Here is a 14,527-nt window from a genome sequence, read left to right as displayed (position 1 = left end):
GCAATTGGATGTCATTTATTGCTTCGGCTAGGTAAAAAATTATGGGAAAATGTTAGTATGTAAGGTGGAATAAAAATGTTGATGAGCCTACTGCACGTAGTATTCCCAGCCGGTCTCCAATGCAAGTACTAACCGTGCCCGATGCAGATTAACTTCAGTGATCGGACGAGATCTGGTGTATTCTGCAATGGTTTGGCGGTAGGCTGAATATTTGTCGGAATTGAATGTAATTTAATACTTCGGCTAGGCAACAAATCCCGGGGAAAAGTTTGTATGTACGGTGGAATAATAATGTTGATAAGCTTACTGCACGTGGTATTCCCAGCCGGTCTCCCATGCAAGTACTAACCATGCCCGATGCAGATTAACTTCAGTGATCGGATGAGAACTGGTGTATTCTGCATTGGTTTGGCAGTAGGCTGAATATTCGTCGCAATTGGATGTCATTTAATTTTTCGGCTAGGCAAAAAAAACATGGAAAAAAGTTAGTATGTACGGTGGAATAAAAATGTTGATGAGCCTACTGCACATGGTATTCTCAGCCGGTCTCCCATGCAAGTACTAACCACGCCCGATGCAGCTTATCTTCAGTGATCGGACGAGAACTGGTGTATTCTGCAATGGGTTGGCAGTAGGCTGAATATTCGTCGGAATTGGACATCATTTATTGCTTCGGCTATGCAATAATAATGTTGATAAGCCTACTGCACGTGGTATTCCCAGCCAGTCTCCCATGCAAATACTAACCATGCCCGATGCAGATTAACTTCAGTGATCGGACGAGAACTGGTGTACTCTGCATTGGTTTGGCAGTAGGCTGAATATTTGTCGCAATTGGATGTCATTTAATGCTTCGGCTAGGCAAAAAATCATGGAAAAAAGTTAGTATGTACGGTGGAATAAAAATGTTGATGAGCCTACTGCACATGGTATTCTCAGCAGGTATCCCATGCAAGTACTAACCACGCCCGATGCATCTTAACTTCAGTGATCGGACGAGAACTGGTGTATTCTGCAATGGATTGGCAGTAGGCTGAGTATTCGTTGCAATTGGATGTCATTTATTGCTTCGGCTAGGCAAAAAAACATGGGAAAAGTTAGTATGTACGGGAGAATAAAAATGTTGATGTGCCTACTGCACGTGGTATTCTCAGCCGGTCTCCCATGCAAGTACTAACCACGTCCGGTGAGCTTAACTTCAGTGATCGGACGAGAACTGGTATATTCTGCAATGGTTTGACAGTAGGCTGAATATTCGTCGGAATTGGATGTAATTTAATATTTCGGCAAGGCAAAAAATCCCGGAAAAAAGTTAGTATGTACGGTGGAATAAAAATGTTAATGAGCCTAATGCACGTGGTATTCCCAGCCGGTCTCCCATGCAAGTACTAACCACGCCCGATGCAGCTAAACTTCAGTGATCAAACGAGAACTGGTGTACTCTGCAATGGTTTGGCACTAGGCTGAATATTCGTCGGAATTGAATGTAATTTAATACTTCGGCTAGGCAACAAATCCCGGGAAAATGTTGGTATGTACGGTGGAATAAAAAAGTTGATATGCCTACTGCACGTGGTATTCCCAGCCGGTGTCCCATGCAAGTACTAACCACGCCCAATGCAGATTAACTTCAGTAATCAGACGAGAACTGGTGTATTCTGCTTTGGTTTGGCTGTAGGCTGAATATTCTTTGCAATTGGAGGTCATTTATTGCTTCGGCTAGGTAAAAAATTATGGGAAAATGTTAGTATGTAATGTGGAGTAAAAATGTTGATGAGCCTGCACGTGGCATTCCCAGCCGGTCTCCCATGCAAGTACTAACCACGCCCGATGCAGCTAAACTTCAGTGATCAGACGAGAACTGGTGTATTCTGCAATGGGTTGGCAGTAGGCTGAATTTTCGTCGGAATTGAATGTAATTTAATATATCGGCTAGGCAACAAATCCCGGGAAAAGGTTGGTATGTACGGTGGAATAAAAAAGTTGATATGCCTACTGCACGTGGTATACCCAGCCGGTCTCCCACGCAAGTACTAACCACGCCCGATGCAGCTTAACTCTAGTGATCGGACGAGAACTGGTGTATACTGCAATGGTTTGGCAGTAGGCTGAATATTGGTCGGAATTGGATTTAATTTAATACTTCGGCTAGGCAAACAATCCCGGGAAAAATTTAGTATGTACGGTGGAATAATAATGTTGATAAGCCTACTGCATGTGGTATTCCCAGCCGGTCTCCCATGCAAGTACTAACCATGCCCGGTGCAGATTAACTTCAGTGATCGGACGAGAACTGGTGTATTCTGCATTGGTTTGGCAGTAGGCTGAATTTTCGTCGCAATTGGATGTCATTTAATGCTTCGGCTAGGCAAAAAAACATGGAAAAAAGTTAGTATGTACGGTGGAATAAAAATGTTGATGAGCCTACTGCACGTGGTATTCCCAGCCGGTCTCCTATGCAAGTACTAACCACGCCCGATGCAGCTTAACTTCAGTGATCGGACGTGAACTGGTGTATTCTGCATTGGTTTAGCAGTAGGCTGAATATTCGTTACAATTGGATGTCATTTATTGCTTCGGCTAGGCAAAAAAACATGGGAAAATGTTAGTATGTAATGTGGAATAAAAATGTTGAAGAGCCTACTGCACGTGGTATTCCCAGCCGGTCTCCCATGCAAGTACTAACCACGCCCAATGCAGATTAACTTCAGTAATCAGACGAGAACTGGTGTATTCTGCTTTGGTTTGGCTGTAGGCTGAATATTCTTTGCAATTGGAGGTCATTTATTGCTTCGGCTAGGTAAAAAAATATGGGAAAATGTTAGTATGTAATGTGGAATAAAAATGTTGATGAGCCTACTGCACGTGGTATTCCCAGCCGGTCTCCCATGCAAGTACTAACCACGCCCTATGCAGCTTAACATCAGTGATCGGACGAGAACCAGTGTATTCTGCAATGGGTTGGCAGTAGGCTGAATATTCATTGCAATTTGATGTCATTTATTGCTTCGGCTATGGACGGTTTAATAAAAATGTTCATCAGCCTACTGCACGTGGTATTCACAGCTGGTCTCCCATGCAAGTACTAACCACGCCCGATGCAGCTTAACTTCAGTGATCGGACGAGAACTGGTGTATTCTGCAATGGTTTGGCAGTAGGCTGAATATTCGTCGACATTGGATGTCGTTTAACGCTTCGGCTAGACACAAAATCCCGGAAAAAAGTTAGTATGTACGGTGGAATAAAAATGTTAATGAGCCTAATGCACGTGGTATTCCCACCCGGTCTCCCATGCAAGTACTAACCACGCCCGATGCACCTTAACTTCAGTAATCGGATGAGAACTGGTGTATTCTGCAATGGTTTGGCAGTAGGCTGAATATTGGTCGGAATTGGATTTAATTTAATACTTCGGCTAGGCAAAAAATCCCGGGAAAAAGTTAGTATGTACGGTGGAATAAAAATGTTGATGGGCCTACAGCACGTGGTATTCCCAGCCGGTCTCCCATGCAAGTAATAAGGAGGCCCGACGCAGCTTAACTTCAGTGATCGGACGAGAACTGGTGTATTCTGCAATGGGTTGGCAGTAGGCTGAATATTCGTCGGAATTGGATGTCGTTTAATGCTTAGGCTATGCAAAAAAATCACGCGAAAAAGTTAGTATGTACGGTGGAATAAAAATGTTGATGAGCCTACTGCATGCGGTATTCTCAGCCGGTCTCCCATGCAAGTACTAACCACGTCTGGTGGGCTTAACTTCAATGATCGGACGAGAACAGGTGTATTCTGCAATGGTTTGTCAGTAGGTTGAATATTCGTCGGAATTGGATGTAATATAATACTTCGGCTAGGCAAAAAATCCAGGGAAATAGTTAGTATGTAATGTGGAATAAAAATGATGATGAGCCTAATGCACGTGGTATTCGCAGCCGGTCTACCTTGCAAGTACTAACCACGCCCGATGCAGCTTCAGTGATCGGACTTGAATTGGTGTATTCTGCATTGGTTTGGCAGTAGGCTGAATATTCGTTGCAATTGGATGTCATTTATTGCTTCGGCTAGGCAAAAAAACATGGGAAAATGTTAGTATGTAATGTGGAATAAAAATGTTGATGAGCCTTCTGCACGAGGTATTCCCAGCCGGTCTCCCATGCAAGTACTAACCACGCCCGATGCAGATTAACTTCAGTGATCGGACGAGAACTGGTGTATTCTGCAATGGATTGGCAGTAGGCTGAATATTCGTTGCAATTGGATGTCATTTATTGCTTCGGCTAGGTAAAAAATTATGGGAAAATGTTAGTATGTAATGTGGAATAAAAATGTTGATGAGCCTACTGCACGTGGTATTCCCAGCCGGTCTCCAATGCAAGTACTAACCGTGCCCGATGCAGATTAACTTCAGTGATCGGACGAGAACTGGTGTATTCTGCAATGGTTTGGCAGTAGGCTGAATATTTGTCGGAATTGAATGTAATTTAATACTTCGGCTAGGCAACAAATCCCGGGGAAAAGTTTGTATGTACGGTGGAATAATAATGTTGATAAGCTTACTGCACGTGGTATTCCCAGCCGGTCTCCCATGCAAGTACTAACCATGCCCGATGCAGATTAACTTCAGTGATCGGATGAATTGGTCTCCTTCCCTTGCAAAGGCGCGTTGCTGGTATACGCAAAGCATTGTCATGTGATCAATACACAGTCGCTCACTATTTTTGACATCGTCAGTGCTATGTGTTTTTTTTTTAAACTTTTAATGTTTTTTCCCTATTAAATCTAGAAGATGAACCCAACTCCCGATATTAATTTTTACATGGCTGGACTGTATGTTTATGAGTTGGTAGGCTGGTTTTGATGCGTATAAGGGTTCAAAAACCCCAAATTTCATAGTGCTATTTTTGTTTACATGCTTTGTTTACGTTTAGGTTGCCCAAATTTGAAGTCAATGAGGTATCGCTTTGCATGACGGTAAATTTGCCGAATTTAATGAATATTCTGACGGTATTGTAATATGTTTGACTTCCTGGGTCCCTCTGCCCGGGTGTGAACGGTTTGTTTACCCGCTACGCGGTTCGAGACAAAAGTACGCTTGTCGTTTCCAGACCGGGGATAGAGGGACCGTGCTTTCACACATTATTATTTAGGCCGCAGTTTGGTTACGTCAGAAGTGTCCAACACGCCGGACCTCAGCGTGTTGTTTCTCGGTGTTTTCCTTTATGTACGTAGCACATTTCGACGAAAAGGTAGTCTGCATTATCGGAATAGTGTCTTAAATTGAAGTCTCTGCTTTATGTTTCTACAATGCTGTCTTTGGAATAACCATTGAGAAATTAGTTTTCTTTTAATATATACCAACCATTGGTTTTGTTTCCTCGGCAGGCTAATTGACATCTCTCACAGCCATCCTGGTTGCAATTGTAAAAACAAATTTCACGAACCTAATTTAGTCAATGCATGGAGGTATCTGTTTATACCTCCATGGTCAATGATAGTTGCGGTTACGCAATCTAGCGCTTGATCATGCTGTAGTTAGGCCACCCATGGAGGCTCTTTTTTCCTCCATGGGCCACCTAACCTTGGGATTAAAATGCAATGGTTGTCGCGCCGCGTCGTGTTTGAGTCCATACTCATAGCGACGTAAACAACACGTTGTTTACTTACATAAAATTCAAACACGCACTGAGCAAAGACCACCGCCCTTTCATCAAAGGCCTCTTCTAAGCTATGATTTATTTATACCGCCCGAATATTTTGATTCGAAATTGAGTTAAGCCACAGCCCCTCCACAAAAGCCTCCATTATTTTACAATGTGAAACCACCTTATTATCGATATCCAACAACATTTATTATCTTGAATATTACATTTAAGCCCAAATAATAAACGTCAACAATATTATTAAATGCTAGAACAGTCTCAATTATGAATTCTAAGTAGGAAGACTGAATAGACGTGATGTCAACCGTAGTGCTTGTCATGATTACAAGATCCTAAAGCGGAAGTGATGCAATCGTAGAACGATTTTTAGCCTTTGAAAGAGAAGCAACGTCACAACAGTTATAAATACGCCTGTCGCTGTGTTGGCTGTTGGTTGTTGGCTCACCCGCTTCAAGTTGTCCGAATATAACGCCTTGTTAATTACTACTTAATGTTAAGTGGTGTTGTTTGAAATAACGCTATTTTACAGAGTGGGTTGCGTGGAACAAATTGTCGTATGTTTTATAATTACGTCTTTAGTCGCGTGAATCCGGGACAGAATCCCAGGGCCGACCTGCCGTTCACTCCTGTAGATTCGTGTGCTACAGTAACTCATGAGTTAGACATCATCTTCATAAAAAAAGATCATAACATTTTCCCTGAAAATTACATGGTCATCAAGTATTGCAATACACTACATAGTAATATAGCATTTTGTTTAAAAATTGTAATATAAGTGATGATATAGAAAACATTCCCTGTAGACACAATCAGGCTAGAACAAACTCACAGACAGTGGCATTTAATGTGAGCGTACTATAATCCGTTTATTGTTAAACCACCTATTTGTTTAGCTGTATATTATATATTATGATTTATAAAGCAACAATATGACTATTTGTATTTTAAAATAAAGATTGACATTGGTGACCTTTTAGATCTACTGTGAAATACTTTATTTTCGCGAATATACCTTTTTCCTAAATGTCACATTCAACTCGTCAGAAATCAGTAAAAAAAAATCCATGCAAAACACTAAGTTCAACTGGATTTGAGATCGGCGAGGGCGCAATAACAGAAGTAATATTATTATTAGTCACTACGGATTCATATGTAATAAATTATTTTATGTCGCTATAATAGCATATTTATGTAATGTACAGTTACAGTCGCTAGTTAAGCACTTCGCCACAATCGAATCATTGAGTATTAGTTGAAACAATACCATTGTAAAACAAAAAATATATAGTTGACGATAAATTAGTAAATTATAAACGGATTAGTTAGAAATATATTTCTATAGTCTTTAGACCTGGCCACCTAAGCAGGTTTATATGAAAAGTGAATGATTTCTACCATGTCAAGACAGTAGTGCAGCAGTTCAAGCTGCGTGATTTCCGCTTAATAAGTTGAACGTAAAACAACGACAAACTCAGAGTTGCCCGTCAATTTACGTCGAAAATATACAACGGGCAACGTAGTATATCAGTTCTTTATGTTCAGCGTAAAACGACAGCAAATTTGGGAATTTCCGCTGTTTACACTGGGCGTATCAAACGCGCAATTTCTAAATTTACGTCGTTTCAGTTTCTACGGTTACGCGAGGGAAATTCGAACGTTTACGCACCCAAATATAAACAACGGATGTACTGCAAAACACGTTGCTAATCCGGCAAGCGGCTACGACGGAAATTCGAATTTTCATGCAGAGGAGCCTTCTGCATGTGGTATTCTCAGCCGGTCTCCCATGCAAGTACAAACCACGCCCGATGCAGCTTAACTTCAGTGATCGGACGAGAACTGGTGTATTTTGCAATGGATTGGCAGTAGGCTGAATATTCGTCGCAATTGGATGTCATTTAATGCTTCGGCTATTCAAAACATCATGGAAACAAGTTAGTATGTACGGTGGAATAAAAATGTTGATGAGCCTACTGCACATGGTATTCTCAGCCAGTCTCCCATGCAAGTACTAACCACGCCCGATGCAGCTTAACTTCAGTGATCGGACGAGAACTGGTGTATTCTGCAATGGATTGGCAGTAGGCTGAATATTCGTTGCAATTGGTTGTCATTTATTGCTTCGGCTAGGCAAAAAAACATGGGAAAAGTTAGTATGTACGGGAGAATAAAAATGTTGATGAGCCTACTGCACGTGGTATTCTCAGCCGGTCTCCCATGCAAGCACTAACCACGTCCGGTGAGCTTAACTTCAGTGATCGGACGAGAACTGGTATATTCTGCAATGGTTTGACAGTAGGCTGAATATTCGTCGGAATTGGATGTAATTTAATATTTCGGCAAGGCAAAAAATCCCGGAAAAAAGTTAGTATGTACGGTGGAATAAAAATGTTAATGAGCCTAATGCACGTGGTATTCCCAGCCGGTCTCCCATGCAAGTACTAACCACGCCCGATGCAGCTAAACTTCAGTGATCAGACGAGAACTGGTGTACTCTGCAATGGCTTGGCAGTAGGCTGAATATTCGTCGGAATTGAATGTAATTTAATACTTCGGCTAGGCAACAAATCCCGGGAAAATGTTGGTATGTACGGTGGAATAAAAAAGTTGATATGCCTACTGCACGTGGTATACCCAGCCAGTCTCCCACGCAAGTACTAACCAAGCCCGATGCAGCTTAACTTCAGTGATCGGACGAGAACTGGTGTATACTGCAATGGTTTGGCAGTAGGCTGAATATTGGTCGGAATTGGATTTAATTTAATACTTCGGCTAGACAAACAATCCCGGGAAAAAGTTAGTATGTACGGTGGAATAAAAATGTTGATGAGCCTACTGCACGTGGTATTCCCAGCCGGTCTCCCATGCAAGTACTAACCACGCCCGATGCAGCTTAACTTCAGTGATCGGACGAGAACTGGTGTATACTGCAATGGATTGGCAGTAGGCTGAATATTCGTTGCAATTGGATGTCATTTATTGCTTCGGCTAGGCAAAAAAACATGGGAAAAGTTAGTATGTACGGGAGAATAAAAATGTTGATGAGCCTACTGCACGTGGTATTCTCAGCCGGTCTCCCATGCAAGTACTAACCACGTCCGGTGAGCTTAACTTCAGTGATCGGACGAGAACTGGTATATTCTGCAATGGTTTGACAGTAGGCTGAATATTCGTCGGAATTGGATGTAATTTAATATTTCGGCAAGGCAAAAAATTCCGGAAAAAAGTTAGTATGTACGGTGGAATAAAAATGTTAATGAGCCTAATGCACGTGGTATTCCCAGCCGGTCTCCCATGCAAGTACTAACCACGCCCGATGCAGATAAACTTCAGTGATCAGACGAGAACTGGTGTACTCTGCAATGGTTTGGCAGTAGGCTGAATATTCGTCGGAATTGAATGTAATTTAATACTTCAGCTAGGCAACAAATCCCTGGAAAATGTTGGTATGTACGGTGGAATAAAAAAGTTGATATGCCTACTGCACGTGGTATACCCAGCCGGTCTCCCACGCAAGTACTAAACACGCCCGATGCAGCTTAACTTCAGTGATCGGACGAGAACTGGTGTATACTGCAATGGTTTGGCAGTAGGCTGAATATTGGTCGGAATTGGATTTAATTTAATACTTCGGCTAGACAAACAATCCCGGGAAAAAGTTAGTATGTACGGTGGAATAAAAATGTTGATGAGCCTACTGCACGTGGTATTCCCAGCCGGTCTCCCATGCAAGTACTAACCACGCCCGATGCAGCTTAACTTCAGTGATCGGACGTGAACTGGTGTATTCTGCATTGGTTTAGCAGTAGGCTGAATATTCGTTGCAATTGGATGTCATTTATTGCTTCGGCTAGGCAAAAAAACATGGGAAAATGTTAGTATGTAATGTGAATAAAAATGTTGAAGAGCCTACTGCACGTGGTATTCCCAGCCGGTCTCCCATGCAAGTACTAACCACGCCCAATGCAGATTAACTTCAGTAATCAGACGAGAACTGGTGTATTCTGCTTTGGTTTGGCTGTAGGCTGAATATTCTTTGCAATTGGAGGTCATTTATTGCTTCGGCTAGGTAAAATACTATGGGAAAATGTTAGTATGTAATGTGGAATAAAAATGTTGATGAGCCTACTGCACGTGGCATTCCCAGCCGGTCTCCCATGCAAGTACTAACCACGCCCGATGCAGCTAAACTTCAGTGATCGGACGAGAACTGGTGTATTCTGCAATGGGTTTGCAGTAGGCTGAATATTCGTTGCAATTGGATGTCATTTATTGCTTCGGCTAGGCAAAAAAACATGGGAAAATGTTAGTATGTACGGTGGAATAAAAATGTTGATAAGCCTACTGCACACGGTATTCCCAGCCAGACTCCCATGCAAGTACTAACCATGCCCGATGCAGATTAACTTCAGTGATCGTACGAGAACTGGTGTATTGTGCAACGGTTTGGCAGTAGGTTGAATATTCGTCGGACTTGGATGTAATATAATACTTCGGCCATGCAAAAAATCCAGGGAAAAAGTTAGTATGTAATGTGGAATAAAAATGTTGATGAGCCTACTGCACGAGGTATTCCCAGCCGGTCTCTCATGCAAGTACTAACCACGCCCGATGCAGATTAACTTCAGTGATCGGACGAGAACTGGTGTATTCTGCATTGGTTTGGCTGTAGGCTAAATATTCTTTGCAATTGGAGGTCATTTATTGCTTCGGCTAGGTAAAAAATAATGGGAAAATGTTAGTATGTAATGTGGAATAAAAATGTTGATGAGCCTACTGCACATGGTATTCCCAGCCGGTCTCCTATGCAAGTACTAACCATGCCCGATGCAGATTAACTTCAGTGATCGGACGAGATCTGGTGTATTCTGCAATGGGTTGGCAGTAGGCTGAATTTTCGTCGGAATTGAATGTAATTTAATACTTCGGCTAGGCAACAAATCCCGTTGAAAAGGTTGGTATGTACGGTGAATAAAAAAGTTGATATGCCTACTGCACGTGGTATACCCAGCCGGTCTCCCACGCAAGTACTAACCAAGCCCAATGCAGCTTAACTTCAGTGATCGGACGTGAACTGGTGTATTATGCATTGGTTTAGCAGTAGGCTGAATATTCGTTACAATTGGATGCCATTTATTGCTTCGGCTAGGCAAAAAAACATGGGAAAATGTTAGTATGTAATGTGGAATAAAAATGTTGAAAAGCCTACTGCACGTGGTATTCCCAGCCGGTCTCCCATGCAAGTACTAACCACGCCCAAAGCAGATTAACTTCAGTAATCAGACGAGAACTGGTGTATTCTGCTTTGGTTTGGCTGTAGGCTGAATATTCTTTGCAATTGGAGGTCATTTATTGCTTCGGCTAGGTAAAAAATTATGGGAAAATGTTAGTATGTAATGTGGAATAAAAATTTGATGAGCCTACTGCACGTGGTATTCCCAGCCGGTCTCCCATGCAAGTACTAACCACGCCCTATGCAGCTTAACATCAGTGATCGGACAAGAACCGGTGTATTCTGCAATGGGTTGGCAGTAGGCTGAATATTCATTGAAATTGGATGTCATTTATTGCTTCGGCTATGGACGGTTTAATAAAAATGTTCATCAGCCTACTGCACGTGGTATTCGCAGCCGGTCTCCCATGCAAGTACTAACCACGCCCGATGCAGCTTAACTTCAGTGATCGGACGAGAACTGGTGTATTCTGCAATGGTTTGGCAGTAGGCTGAATATTCGTCGACATTGGATGACGTTTAACGCTTCGGCTAAACACAAAATCCCGGAAATAAGTTAGTATGTACGGTGGAATAAAAATGTAAATGAGCCTAATGCACGTGGTATTCCCAGCCGGTCTCCCATGCAAGTACTAACCACGCCCGATGCACCTTAACTTCAGTGATCGGATGAGAACTGGTGTATTCTGCAATGGTTTGGCAGTAGGCTGAATATTGGTCGGAATTGGATTTAATTTAATACTTCGGCTAGGCAAAAAATCCCGGGAAAAAGTTAGTATGTACGGTGGAATAAAAATGTTGATGGCCTACAGCACGTGGTATTCCCAGCCGGTCTCCCATGCAAGTACTAAGCAGGCCCGACGCAGCTTAACTTCAGTGATCGGACGAGAACTGGTGTATTCTGCAATGGGTTGGCAGTAGGCTGAATATTCGTCGGAATTGGATGTCGTTTAATGCTTAGGCTATGCAAAAAAATCCCGCGAAAAAGTTAGTATGTACGGTGGAATAAAAATGTTGATGAGCCTACTGCATGCGGTATTATCAGCCGGTCTCCCATGCAAGTACTAACCACGTCTGGTGGGCTTAACTTCAATGATCGGACGAGAACAGGTGTATTCTGCAATGGTTTGTCAGTAGGTTGAATATTCGTCGGAATTGGATGTAATATAATACTTCGGCTAGGCAAAAAATCCAGGGAAATAGTTAGTATGTAATGTGGAATAAAAATGATGATGAGCCTAATGCACGTGGTATTCGCAGCCGGTCTACCTTGCAAGTACTAACCACGCCCGATGCAGCTTCAGTGATCGGACGTGAATTGGTGTATTCTGCATTGGTTTAGCAGTAGGCTGAATATTCGTTACAATTGGATGTCATTTATTGCTTCGGCTAGGCAAAAAAACATGGGAAAATGTTAGTATGTAATGTGGAATAAAAATGTTGAAAAGCCTACTGCACGTGGTATTCCCAGCTGGTCTCCCATGCAAGTACTAACCACGCCCAATGCAGATTAACTTCAGTGATCGGACGAGAACTGGTGTATTCTGCAATGGATTGGCAGCAGGGTGAATATTCGTTGCAATTGGATGTCATTTATTGCTTCGGCTAGGTAAAAAATTATGGGAAAATGTTAGTATGTAATGTGGAATAAAAATGTTGATGAGCCTACTGCACGTGGCATTCCCAGCCGGTCTCCAATGCAAGTACTAACGGTGCCCGATGCAGATTAACGTCAGTGATCGGACGAGAACTGGTGTATTCTGCAATGGGTTTGCAGTAGGCTGAATATTCGTTGCAATTGGATGTCATTTATTGCTTCGGCTAGGCAAAAAAACATGGGAAAATGTTAGTATGTACGGTGGAATAAAAATGTTGATAAGCCTACTGCACACGGTATTCCCAGCCAGACTCCCATGCAAGTACTAACCATGCCCGATGCAGATTAACTTCAGTGATCGGACGAGAACTGGTGTATTGTGCAATGGTTTGGCAGTAGGTTGAATATTCGTCGGACTTGGATGTAATATAATACTTCGGCCATGCAAAAAATCCAGGGAAAAAGTTAGTATGTAATGTGGAATAAAAATGTTGATGAGCCTACTGCACGAGGTATTCCCAGCCGGTCTCCCATGCAAGTACTAACCACGCCCGATGCAGATTAACTTCAGTGATCGGACGAGAACTGGTGTATTCTGCATTGGTTTGGCTGTAGGCTAAATATTCTTTGCAATTGGAGGTCATTTATTGCTTCGGCTAGGTAAAAAATAATGGGAAAATGTTAGTATGTAATGTGGAATAAAAATGTTGATGAGCCTACTGCACATGGTATTCCCAGCCGGTCTCCCATGCCCGATGCAGATTAACTTCAGTGATTGGACGAAATCTGGTGTATTCTGCAATGGGTTGGCAGTAGGCTGAATTTTCGTCGGAATTGAATGTAATTTAATACTTCGGCTAGGCAACAAATCCCGTTGAAAAGGTTGGTATGTACGGTGAATAAAAAAGTTGATATGCCTACTGCACGTGGTATACCCAGCCGGTCTCCCACGCAAGTACTAACCAAGCCCAATGCAGCTTAACTTCAGTGATCGGACGTGAACTGGTGTATTCTGCATTGGTTTAGCAGTAGGCTGAATATTCGTTACAATTGGATGTCATTTATTGCTTCGGCTAGGCAAAAAAACATGGGAAAATGTTAGTATGTAATGTGGAATAAAAATGTTGAAAAGCCTACTGCACGTGGTATTCCCAGCCGGTCTCCCATGCAAGTACTAACCACGCCCAAAGCAGATTAACTTCAGTAATCAGACGAGAACTGGTGTATTCTGCTTTGGTTTGGCTGTAGGCTGAATATTCTTTGCAATTGGAGGTCATTTATTGCTTCGGCTAGGTAAAAAATTATGGGAAAATGTTAGTATGTAATGTGGAATAAAAATTTGATGAGCCTACTGCACGTGGTATTCCCAGCCGGTCTCCCATGCAAGTACTAACCACGGCCTATGCAGCTTAACATCAGTGATCGGACAAGAACCGGTGTATTCTGCAATGGGTTGGCAGTAGGCTGAATATTCATTGAAATTGGATGTCATTTATTGCTTCGGCTATGGACGGTTTAATAAAAATGTTCATCAGCCTACTGCACGTGGTATTCGCAGCCGGTCTCCCATGCAAGTACTAACCACGCCCGATGCAGCTTAACTTCAGTGATCGGACGAGAACTGGTGTATTCTGCAATGGTTTGGCAGTAGGCTGAATATTCGTCGACATTGGATGACGTTTAACGCTTCGGCTAGACACAAAATCCCGGAAATAAGTTAGTATGTACGGTGGAATAAAAATGTAAATGAGCCTAATGCACGTGGTATTCCCAGCCGGTCTCCCATGCAAGTACTAACCACGCCCGATGCACCTTAACTTCAGTGATCGGATGAGAACTGGTGTATTCTGCAATGGTTTGGCAGTAGGCTGAATATTGGTCGGAATTGGATTTAATTTAATACTTCGGCTAGGCAAAAAATCCCGGGAAAAAGTTAGTATGTACGGTGGAATAAAAATGTTGATGGCCTACAGCACGTGGTATTATCAGCCGGTCTCCCATGCAAGTACTAACCACGTCTGTTGGGCTTAACTTCAATG

At 42.4% G+C, this 14,527-nt stretch overlaps 45 pseudogenes; all 45 read right to left on the bottom strand.

Annotated features, from left to right (window-relative positions):
- Positions 1-300: 300 nt before the first annotated feature.
- LOC146744408 (5S ribosomal RNA) lies at positions 301-420 on the bottom strand (annotated as a pseudogene).
- A 97-nt stretch (positions 421-517) lies between these two features.
- Positions 518-637, bottom strand: LOC146744407 (5S ribosomal RNA; annotated as a pseudogene).
- Positions 638-698: 61 nt separating this feature from the next.
- Positions 699-818, bottom strand: LOC146744406 (5S ribosomal RNA; annotated as a pseudogene).
- Positions 819-914: 96 nt separating this feature from the next.
- Positions 915-1,034, bottom strand: LOC146744405 (5S ribosomal RNA; annotated as a pseudogene).
- A 95-nt stretch (positions 1,035-1,129) lies between these two features.
- LOC146744404 (5S ribosomal RNA) lies at positions 1,130-1,248 on the bottom strand (annotated as a pseudogene).
- A 96-nt stretch (positions 1,249-1,344) lies between these two features.
- On the bottom strand, positions 1,345-1,464 carry LOC146744403 (5S ribosomal RNA; annotated as a pseudogene).
- A 96-nt stretch (positions 1,465-1,560) lies between these two features.
- On the bottom strand, positions 1,561-1,680 carry LOC146744402 (5S ribosomal RNA; annotated as a pseudogene).
- A 309-nt stretch (positions 1,681-1,989) lies between these two features.
- Positions 1,990-2,109, bottom strand: LOC146744401 (5S ribosomal RNA; annotated as a pseudogene).
- Positions 2,110-2,205: 96 nt separating this feature from the next.
- On the bottom strand, positions 2,206-2,325 carry LOC146744400 (5S ribosomal RNA; annotated as a pseudogene).
- Positions 2,326-2,421: 96 nt separating this feature from the next.
- On the bottom strand, positions 2,422-2,541 carry LOC146744399 (5S ribosomal RNA; annotated as a pseudogene).
- Positions 2,542-2,637: 96 nt separating this feature from the next.
- LOC146744398 (5S ribosomal RNA) lies at positions 2,638-2,757 on the bottom strand (annotated as a pseudogene).
- A 96-nt stretch (positions 2,758-2,853) lies between these two features.
- Positions 2,854-2,973, bottom strand: LOC146744397 (5S ribosomal RNA; annotated as a pseudogene).
- A 68-nt stretch (positions 2,974-3,041) lies between these two features.
- On the bottom strand, positions 3,042-3,161 carry LOC146744396 (5S ribosomal RNA; annotated as a pseudogene).
- Positions 3,162-3,257: 96 nt separating this feature from the next.
- On the bottom strand, positions 3,258-3,377 carry LOC146744395 (5S ribosomal RNA; annotated as a pseudogene).
- Positions 3,378-4,116: 739 nt separating this feature from the next.
- Positions 4,117-4,236, bottom strand: LOC144353470 (5S ribosomal RNA; annotated as a pseudogene).
- Positions 4,237-4,332: 96 nt separating this feature from the next.
- Positions 4,333-4,452, bottom strand: LOC144353471 (5S ribosomal RNA; annotated as a pseudogene).
- A 2,957-nt stretch (positions 4,453-7,409) lies between these two features.
- On the bottom strand, positions 7,410-7,529 carry LOC146744394 (5S ribosomal RNA; annotated as a pseudogene).
- A 96-nt stretch (positions 7,530-7,625) lies between these two features.
- LOC146744393 (5S ribosomal RNA) lies at positions 7,626-7,745 on the bottom strand (annotated as a pseudogene).
- A 95-nt stretch (positions 7,746-7,840) lies between these two features.
- Positions 7,841-7,959, bottom strand: LOC146744392 (5S ribosomal RNA; annotated as a pseudogene).
- Positions 7,960-8,055: 96 nt separating this feature from the next.
- On the bottom strand, positions 8,056-8,175 carry LOC146744391 (5S ribosomal RNA; annotated as a pseudogene).
- A 96-nt stretch (positions 8,176-8,271) lies between these two features.
- LOC146744390 (5S ribosomal RNA) lies at positions 8,272-8,391 on the bottom strand (annotated as a pseudogene).
- Positions 8,392-8,487: 96 nt separating this feature from the next.
- LOC146744389 (5S ribosomal RNA) lies at positions 8,488-8,607 on the bottom strand (annotated as a pseudogene).
- A 95-nt stretch (positions 8,608-8,702) lies between these two features.
- Positions 8,703-8,821, bottom strand: LOC146744388 (5S ribosomal RNA; annotated as a pseudogene).
- A 96-nt stretch (positions 8,822-8,917) lies between these two features.
- On the bottom strand, positions 8,918-9,037 carry LOC146744387 (5S ribosomal RNA; annotated as a pseudogene).
- A 96-nt stretch (positions 9,038-9,133) lies between these two features.
- LOC146744386 (5S ribosomal RNA) lies at positions 9,134-9,253 on the bottom strand (annotated as a pseudogene).
- Positions 9,254-9,349: 96 nt separating this feature from the next.
- LOC146744385 (5S ribosomal RNA) lies at positions 9,350-9,469 on the bottom strand (annotated as a pseudogene).
- Positions 9,470-9,564: 95 nt separating this feature from the next.
- LOC146744384 (5S ribosomal RNA) lies at positions 9,565-9,684 on the bottom strand (annotated as a pseudogene).
- Positions 9,685-9,780: 96 nt separating this feature from the next.
- Positions 9,781-9,900, bottom strand: LOC146744383 (5S ribosomal RNA; annotated as a pseudogene).
- Positions 9,901-9,996: 96 nt separating this feature from the next.
- On the bottom strand, positions 9,997-10,116 carry LOC146744382 (5S ribosomal RNA; annotated as a pseudogene).
- Positions 10,117-10,212: 96 nt separating this feature from the next.
- LOC146744381 (5S ribosomal RNA) lies at positions 10,213-10,332 on the bottom strand (annotated as a pseudogene).
- A 96-nt stretch (positions 10,333-10,428) lies between these two features.
- Positions 10,429-10,548, bottom strand: LOC146744380 (5S ribosomal RNA; annotated as a pseudogene).
- A 96-nt stretch (positions 10,549-10,644) lies between these two features.
- On the bottom strand, positions 10,645-10,764 carry LOC146744379 (5S ribosomal RNA; annotated as a pseudogene).
- A 96-nt stretch (positions 10,765-10,860) lies between these two features.
- Positions 10,861-10,980, bottom strand: LOC146744378 (5S ribosomal RNA; annotated as a pseudogene).
- A 95-nt stretch (positions 10,981-11,075) lies between these two features.
- Positions 11,076-11,195, bottom strand: LOC146744377 (5S ribosomal RNA; annotated as a pseudogene).
- A 68-nt stretch (positions 11,196-11,263) lies between these two features.
- On the bottom strand, positions 11,264-11,383 carry LOC146744376 (5S ribosomal RNA; annotated as a pseudogene).
- Positions 11,384-11,479: 96 nt separating this feature from the next.
- LOC146744375 (5S ribosomal RNA) lies at positions 11,480-11,599 on the bottom strand (annotated as a pseudogene).
- A 95-nt stretch (positions 11,600-11,694) lies between these two features.
- On the bottom strand, positions 11,695-11,814 carry LOC146744374 (5S ribosomal RNA; annotated as a pseudogene).
- Positions 11,815-12,337: 523 nt separating this feature from the next.
- Positions 12,338-12,457, bottom strand: LOC146744373 (5S ribosomal RNA; annotated as a pseudogene).
- Positions 12,458-12,769: 312 nt separating this feature from the next.
- On the bottom strand, positions 12,770-12,889 carry LOC146744372 (5S ribosomal RNA; annotated as a pseudogene).
- Positions 12,890-12,985: 96 nt separating this feature from the next.
- LOC146744371 (5S ribosomal RNA) lies at positions 12,986-13,105 on the bottom strand (annotated as a pseudogene).
- Positions 13,106-13,402: 297 nt separating this feature from the next.
- Positions 13,403-13,522, bottom strand: LOC146744370 (5S ribosomal RNA; annotated as a pseudogene).
- A 96-nt stretch (positions 13,523-13,618) lies between these two features.
- On the bottom strand, positions 13,619-13,738 carry LOC146744369 (5S ribosomal RNA; annotated as a pseudogene).
- A 95-nt stretch (positions 13,739-13,833) lies between these two features.
- LOC146744368 (5S ribosomal RNA) lies at positions 13,834-13,953 on the bottom strand (annotated as a pseudogene).
- Positions 13,954-14,021: 68 nt separating this feature from the next.
- LOC146744367 (5S ribosomal RNA) lies at positions 14,022-14,141 on the bottom strand (annotated as a pseudogene).
- Positions 14,142-14,237: 96 nt separating this feature from the next.
- LOC146744366 (5S ribosomal RNA) lies at positions 14,238-14,357 on the bottom strand (annotated as a pseudogene).
- Positions 14,358-14,527: the final 170 nt, after the last annotated feature.

This window comes from Saccoglossus kowalevskii, chromosome 5 (assembly GCF_978046115.1).
Source record: "Saccoglossus kowalevskii chromosome 5, keSacKowa6.1, whole genome shotgun sequence".
Classification (NCBI taxonomy): domain Eukaryota; kingdom Metazoa; phylum Hemichordata; class Enteropneusta; family Harrimaniidae; genus Saccoglossus; species Saccoglossus kowalevskii.
This window is presented reverse-complemented; position numbering and strand designations above follow the sequence as displayed.